The sequence below is a fragment of the Narcine bancroftii genome, chromosome 8, assembly GCF_036971445.1.
Source record: "Narcine bancroftii isolate sNarBan1 chromosome 8, sNarBan1.hap1, whole genome shotgun sequence".
Classification (NCBI taxonomy): domain Eukaryota; kingdom Metazoa; phylum Chordata; class Chondrichthyes; order Torpediniformes; family Narcinidae; genus Narcine; species Narcine bancroftii.
In genome coordinates, this window is record NC_091476.1 from 61603362 (window position 1) to 61610152 (window position 6791).

Genomic DNA, 6791 nt, shown 5'->3' on the forward strand with positions numbered 1-6791 from the left:
CGCAACATCATATTAAATATATATTAGAGTTGGCCCGCTGGCCGCCGCGCAAGTATAGCACATGCACAGCAGCAAGCACTACCATAGTAGTTTTTAGCACTTCCACAGCAGGCACAGTAGTACACCTATATAGTTAACGGGAAAGTTAATTAGATATTCACAGCGGCGCTGATACAACGGACCCACCACCTAGCTACAACGGACCCGCCGCCTAGCTACAACGGACCTGCCGCCTAGCTACAACGGACCCGCCGCCTAGCTACAATGGACCCGCCGCCTAGCTACAACGGACCCGCCGCCTAGCTCCATGTGGCTGGACGTGGTGGGTCACCTCCTTGAGCTTCATCTGTGGGCGGGTGCTGCTGGGCATCGGACTTTCCGCTGGGGTGGAGGTCGCGGACGAGTTCCACCGCTCTCACGGTATTCCCGGTGAGATGGCGAGACCAGCGGGGACTCCTTGGGTTGTTGGCGGCGGTTGCGGCAGGCGGAGGTGGGGGCGGAGGAGGGGGCAGGGGGGGGATGCCGCTTGGGTTTGCTGGCTGGGCTGGGGAGGGCTCCCTGCAGACCTCTGCTCCCTGGTATGCTTCTCGGCAACGTGCGATCCTTGGCTTAAAGGCTAGAGAGAAATATTATTTATTGAATATTTTATTTCTTATTTGTTAATGCTTCTTATGGAAATAGTTTAACCAAAACTATTATTAAACATTTATTTTAACATTTATTTTAACATTACATATGTTGAGAGAAAACATGCAGATGTTGTTGAAAATTTTCAATAAATATTTAGTTCGGCCCTCGACTTAGTCCAAGTTTTTAATTTTGGCCCTCGGTGAATTTGAGTTTGACACCCCTGATCTAGATCATTAATGAGGGGTCCCAGTACACATCCCTGTGGCACCACACTGGTCACCGCCTGCCACTCAGAAAACGAGCCATTTATCCCAACTCTCTGTCTTCTATCTGCCAGCCAGTTCTCAATCCACATCAATACCTTGCCCCCAATCCCATGAGCCTTAATTTTGCATGCCAGTCGTTTATGTGGGAACTTATCAAAGGCCTTTTGGAAGTCCAGGTGCACCACATCCACTGGCTATCCCCCATCTATTTTACCTGTCACCATCTCAAAGAATTCCATGTTGACTCTGTCCAATTCCTTCTCTGCTAGTCATATGCTCCGCTATTACATCCTTAATAATGGATTCCATCATTTTTCCCACTACTGATGTAAGGCTCACCAGCCTATAATTCCCTGCTTTTTCTCTACCCCCCTTTTTAAATAGTGGGTTAACATTAGCTACCCTCCAATCCATGGGTACTGATCCTGAGTCTATCGAGTTCTGGAAAATAATTCTTAAAGCATCTGCTATCTGAATGTCCACTTCTTTAACTACCCTAGGATGTAGATTATCAGGCCCTTGGGATATATCAGCCTTCAATTTCCCTAAGACCATGTCCTTAGAGATACTGATTTCTTTCAGTTCCTCCCTTGCATTAGTCTCTATGTTTCCCAACATCCTTGGGAGGTTATTTGTATTCTCTCTTGTGAAAACAGAACTAAAGTAAGAATTTAATTGGTCTGCCATTTCCTTATTCCCCATTATATATTCCCCTGATTCTGACTGCAAGGGACCTACTCTGGATTTCACCAATCTTTTCCTCTTGACATATCTATAAAAGCTTTTGCAGTTGGTTTTTATGTTTGTTGCAAGCTTTCTTTTGTAATTTATTTTTGCCCTCTTGATTAATCCCTTTGTCCTCCTTTGCTGCATCTTGAACTGTTCCCAGTCTTTGGATTTGGTACTTTTTTTGGCCAATTGATATGCTCTCTCTTTGGACCTAATGCTGTCTCTAATTTCCCTTGTTATCCAAGGTTGAGTCACCTTTTATAAACGATTTCTGCAATTCTTCCATTAGATCTTTGAATGCTTTCCATTGTCTATCCACCGTCAAACCCCCCCCATAAACACCACCCAATCAATCTTACTCAACTCCTGTCTCATACCATCATAATTCCCTTTATTTAAATTCAGGACTCTTAGTCTCGGTTTTAATTTCTTCACTCTCCATGTCGAGTGAGAATTCGATCATATTGTGATCCCTCCTACCCTAAGGGCCTCGTACAACAAGATTGCTGATTAGCCCCTTTTCATTACTTAATACCCAGTCTAAAATGGCCTGCTCCCGAGTTGGTTCCTCGACATATTGGTCTAGATAATCGTCCTCCTCCTCAGTATTTTTACTAATTTGGCTAGTCCAATCTATATGTAAATTAAAGTCTCCCATGATGACAGCTGTTCCCTTATTGCACGCTTCTCTATTTTCTCTTTTTATGCCTTCCCTCTCCTCTACATTACTATTTGGAGGCCTATATACCACCCCTACTAATGTTTTCCGCCCCTTGCTATTCCTCAGTTCTACCCATATAGATTCCGCATCTTCCGAGTTAATATCCTTCCTGTCAATCGTATTGGTCCCTTGTTTCACCATCAAAGCTAGCCCACCCCCTTTTCTTTCTTGCCGATCCCCCCTAAATATTGTATACCCTGGGATGTTAAGTTCTCAGGCTTGCTCACCTTGCAGCCATGTTTCTGTAATCCCAATCAAATCGTATTTGTTTGTCTCAATTTCCACAGCCAATTCATCTACCTTGTTCCGAATGCTTCTTGCATTAAGATATAAAGCCTTCAGATTTGCTTTTTTCATCCTCCTTGCTCTTTCTGATTTTTTACTTTGGCTGCCTAACCTAACTTTTCCTACCTGTCCCCCTGCCAAATTAGTTTAAACCCCATCCAACAGCTGCACCAAACCTAGCTGCCAATGTATTGACCCCTTTTGGGTTTAGGTGTAACCCATCCTTCTTGTAAAGGTCATGCCTTCCCGAAAGGGATCCCAATGGTCCAAGAAGCCAAAACCCTGTCATTTACACCAGCCCCTCAGCCACACATTCATTTGTCTTAACCTTCCATTTTTGTCCTCAGTTGCACTTGGCACAGGTAGCAATCCAGAGATCACCACCCTGGCAGTCCTGTTTCTTAGCTTCTGTCCTAGCTCACTGTAATCCTTTTTTAGTACCTCCTCCCTCTTTTTATCTATGTCATTGGTACCCACATGTACCAAGACTCTGGACCCGATTTGAGATATCTTGTACCCTTGCACCAGGGAGGCAGCACACCATGCGGGTATACCTATCTTGCTCACAGAATCTTGTCTGTACCTCTGACAATGGAATCCTCAATGACCACTGCATTCCTTCTTACCTTTTGTACCACTGTACCAGGTTCAGTGCCATCGACCTGATCACTGCGTCCAGCTTCTGTCAGATCATCTCCCTCAACAGCATCCAACACAATATACCTGTTGCTGAGAGGAGTAGTCACGGGTGTGTTCTCCATTTTCCAGGCATTTTTCTTCCCGCCCCTGACAGTTACCCACTTAACTGACACATCTGGTCTCAGGTTAACTATCTCCCTGAAAGTTGAATCTATTAACTCCTCACTCTTCCTTACCAGCCACAGGTCCTCAAGCTGCAGCTCCAGATCCCCAACTCGGTCCTTAAGGAACTGCATCTCGGTGCACCTGACGCAGATCTGGGAGGGTGGTACTCACCCATGGTTCCCACATCTGACACCCAGTACAAAGCACTAAGCTCATAGGCATAACTGAGTTAAAATAATGCTGCTTACCTTTCTCCTCGCCTGCTTTCGCCTAAGCCTGGAAGTTGCTTGCTCGCCGGGCTGCTCACCTCCTTCTCGTCACTATCACCAAGCTCCTCCTCCTCCGACTCACAGCCGAATCAAGTAGGCCCAAGCACCGGTAAGCCCCCGACTTTTATAGCTTACCTTCTCATCACTTTCACCAAGCTCCTCCAACTCACAGCCCGACTCTCTCAGAGCTCCTCCTCCTCCTCCCAGCCGAATCAAGTAGACCCAAGCCCCGGTAAGCCCCCGACTTTTATAGCTTACCTTCTCATCACTTTCACCAAGCTCCTCCGACTCACAGCCCGACTCTCTCCGAGCTCCTCCTCCTCCTCCCAGCCGAATCAAGTAGACCCAAGCCCTGGTAAGCCCCCGACTTTTATAGTTTACCTTCTCGTCACTTTCACCAAATAAACATTTTTCCTGTTTATTTTTCATTGTGTGATGACTTTGTTTAATGGTTTTATTATATTGTATATGTTGAATATTTATTGGTTTTGGAGGGGGGTGTGAGAGATGAGTAAAACTAATATGAAAATATGAGAGATGAAGAAAGCTAGGATGGATATATGTGTAATGAATAAAGCCAGTATGGGCTCACCTCACTGACAAAAGGCAAAGGAGGAAAAACCCAACACCCAACCCCAACCAACCAATTTTCCCCTGCAACCGCTGCAATCGTGTCTGCCTGTCCCGCATCGGACTTGTCAGCCACAAACGAGCCTGCAGCTGACGTGGACTTTTTACCCCCTCCATAAATCTTCGTCCGCGAAGCCAAGCCAAAGAAAGCCAGTATGAATAGGATAAGGGTAGGTAATAGAATGTAGGAAGGTAAAGTTAGTCTGAATAAGATAAGGGTCTTCTAGCCTTAGACAGAGTCAGCAAGTTCCACATATGTAATTAGTAAGCCTTAGACAGAATTAGGAAGTTCTGCATATAAGAGTTAGTAAGCCCTGAGGGTTGGGAAGGTGTGAATAAGGACAAAGGCAGGTGAATAAGGACAATGACATGATGGGACACAGACAGGATACCCAACTTATCCAGGAGGCAGAAGAATGTTGGGGGGGGGGGGGGGGGAGGGTACCTCTACACTGAAATGAACTGTATATAAGTTGGGTGAGCCCCAGTATGTGTGTGTATTCCCAGGGTAAGGGGAAGCACCCAACTTTGCATTGTTGTATATTAAATGTTCTTTGTTCTGAATTTCTGTCTGGAGCAAATTCTGTGAAGGTACTTCTGTTTCTCACAGTGGGGTGGGAAGGGGGGAGGGGGGGGGGGGAAAGGGAGAAAATGCCACTGTGTATATTTAATGAGAAACATTTGTATATATTTTGGTTGATTATGGATCACAGTGTGAAAAATAAAATATTTAAAAATAAAACATTACTATAAAAATAATAGTGCACGAAAAGTGAGGCAGTTTCTTTGGTTTATTCAGGAATTATTCAGGAATCTGATGGCAGCGGGGAAGAAGCTGCCCTGTGGTCGTCTTCAGGCTCCTGGACCTTTCTCCCAATGGCAGCAGAGTGAAGAGGGTATGGCTTGGGTGTTGGGGATCTTTGAGGATGGAGGCTGCTCTTTTAAGACATTGCCTCATGTCAATGTCCTCGATGGAGTGAAGTCTGGTGCCTGTGATGCCGCAGACCAAGTTAACAACCCTCTGGAGTGTATTCTTGTCTTGAGAGTTGGCACCTCTGTCCCAGGCAGTGATGCAACCAACCAGAATGCTCTCCATGGTCCACCTGTAGAAGTTTATGAGTGTCTTTGGTGACATCCCAAATCTCTTCAGACATCTCACAAAGTATAACCTCATAACTTCTGAATTCAATCCCTGACTAATGAACCCCAGCATCCCACAGGTCTTCTTAACTAACTTATCAACCTGCACAACAATCTTGAGTGATGTATGGATTTGTACCCCAAGGTTCCTGTTTGTCCACAGCGTACTCAGCATTCAGGTTTGACCTTCCAAAATGCATCACCTCACCCTCATCCGGATTGAACTCCATCTGCAACTTTTTTTTGCCCAACTCTGCATCCTGTTTATAACCTTTGGTAACTTCCGACAACCTTCAGCTCCATCCACAACTCCTCCAACCTCAAACCTACTTACCCATCCTTCTGCTTTTTGATCTGGGTCATTTATTCATCAGCTCAGTCTCTACAACAGTTCTGTATACTACACACAAAATGCTAGAGACACTTGGCAAGGTCACCCCAGTTTCTCCTGCCCAACCCCGGAGCTGAGAAAAAAATGGCAACGCTCCCGCGGGGTCCAACCACCCAGTCCGACTGCCATCAGCTCCATGCAGACTTTGAACAGCCCATGAAAGGAGCCAATGGTGGTTTTATTTAAGATCCTGCGATCCACCCAAGATGGCGGCGCCTATGATCGGTAGCGGCCACGAGGGGTTGCAGCAGGGGACTGGTGCAGGGCACCAGAAAATGGGGAGACCACCCTGTGTCTGAGAAGGAAAAACAGAGGTGACGACCCATGGGACAGTAATAACGGTGGCATTCTGCGGCTGAGGAACACAGGCTGCCGGCAACTGCGGCTGAGGGATTCACACTGGAGACTGGCTGAAGGGGTACCAGGTATCAGAACTGGGATGTGAGAGGATGCTGAGGGCGCTGAAGGGTTCCTGATTGTGTCTGAAGTTTGGAGCTCAGGCTGCTGACAGTTTGGACTGCACTCTGGCAGTGGGAGAGCTGGAGGCGAATCCACGGACACTTGGGGGCTCTCTTTTGCTTCTCTTTCTCTGACTGTAAGAGGTGGTCCAGGCAATTTCTACTGATGGTGAATCTGTGGGCCTTACAGCAGACAGAAGCAAATTCCGTGTAACATTGGACTGTTTTTATTACATTGTGGTGTACGCCATTAGGCAGGCGAACCGGGCCCACTTGTCACACGGTGGGGCAGCCAACCAAAATGGCGCCATTGGGGGTTTCCTCCCGACCTCAGCGCCAGGCTCAGAAGCCCGTGCTTATGTGACACCCCAGTGACGTAAGGGCCCCCCAGCACGGTTCTCAGCCAGGCCTGGGCTGGGAGTATAAGACCAGCCAGGTAGGCTGCAATAAATCAGTTTTTGCTCACTG

The 6791-nt window shown here is 46.8% G+C and overlaps 1 protein-coding gene across 1 annotated transcript in view; it reads left to right on the top strand.

The window, feature by feature from the left end:
- Window positions 1-6791, top strand: part of snx15 (sorting nexin 15) — a 174958-nt gene that overhangs the window by 55662 nt on the left and 112505 nt on the right. The window lies entirely within an intron of this gene.